This window comes from Microtus ochrogaster, chromosome 7, assembly GCF_000317375.1.
Source record: "Microtus ochrogaster isolate Prairie Vole_2 chromosome 7, MicOch1.0, whole genome shotgun sequence".
NCBI classification, from domain to species: Eukaryota; Metazoa; Chordata; class Mammalia; order Rodentia; family Cricetidae; genus Microtus; species Microtus ochrogaster.
Genome location: NC_022014.1, coordinates 37,109,457 through 37,110,660, shown reverse-complemented (window position 1 = coordinate 37,110,660; position 1,204 = coordinate 37,109,457).

Here is a 1,204-nt window from a genome sequence, read left to right as displayed (position 1 = left end):
AAAAAAAAAAAAGTGTCTTGTTTTGAGAAGGCTTTCATTACATCATCCTTGGCTGGCCTGGAACTCACTAGTATTAGGTCTCAGAAACCCAGGACAAATGGCTGAGTTGCCTATTAACATATCAAATCTGATGCTGGCCAGTTTCCCCAGCATCCCTCAGCATCTTTGGCTCCTCCCAGCACTTCTCACCCTGCCCCCTACCCTAAGCCTCTCCCTCCCAGGGTCTGGGCTTCCGCTCCTATCTCCTCCCTACTAGCTTGATTCCTATATGATGAGGCCAAGGGTCTCTTGGCCTTTTGGCCTTGGCCACCTCCATTGGTCCACAGCTCCTCCCTTGCTCCCTCTCCCCATCTCTTCTCTCATAGTCTGGTTTAGTCTGCCAACCATGGTCAGCCTGGACTCTCCCCTCTGCTTGCTTTCTCCCTTATATCTACAATAAAAATCTCCACACTTCAAGAGTAGTTATGTCCTCCTCCTTTTATTTAATTTTTCATTCAACCAGGCTGACCTCAAACTTGGAGATCTGCCTGCTTTTGCCTCTGCATCCCAAGTATTGAGATTAAAAGCCTTGCCACCATGCTTAGTAACTAACCTGTGCTGGGGATGGGTATATACCAGGTTTTTGAATGAGGGGCTCATTTCTCCTGTCTTTCTATCCTGTCTCACAATGAACTATAACATCTCTATGGATACATACTCAGGCATAGAGGACATTGCTGTCTAAATCACTGTCTGATTTTTGGACGTTGGGGAATGCTGGTGATTGAGCCCAGACTCTTGTAGATCTAGACAAATGCTCCCAGCCGTCATCCTAGTTCTTTGGTTTTTTGTTTTGTTTGGTTTTGAGACAGGGTTTCTCCATAGTTTTGGCACCTGTCCTAGAACTCGCTCTATAGACCAAGCTGGCCTTGAACTCACAGAGATCCACCTGTCTCTGCCTCCGGTGTGCTAGAATTTTAAGATCATGCATCACCACTGCATAATTTTTTTTTTTCAGTGAGGGGAATGTTCCCTATCTGTGCTGTCTTTGTTTTGCTTTGGTTTTATTTCTCAGTCTAATGCTCCAATTTCTCTTTTAAAAGAGGAATGTGACAAACCAAACCAGGCTTTAGTTTTTCATTCAACATTACTGTGACTTTTCCCCCCATTGGCTGGTGCCTAATATCACAGTGTTTCAGACTGACAATTTTTTTTTTTTTTTTTT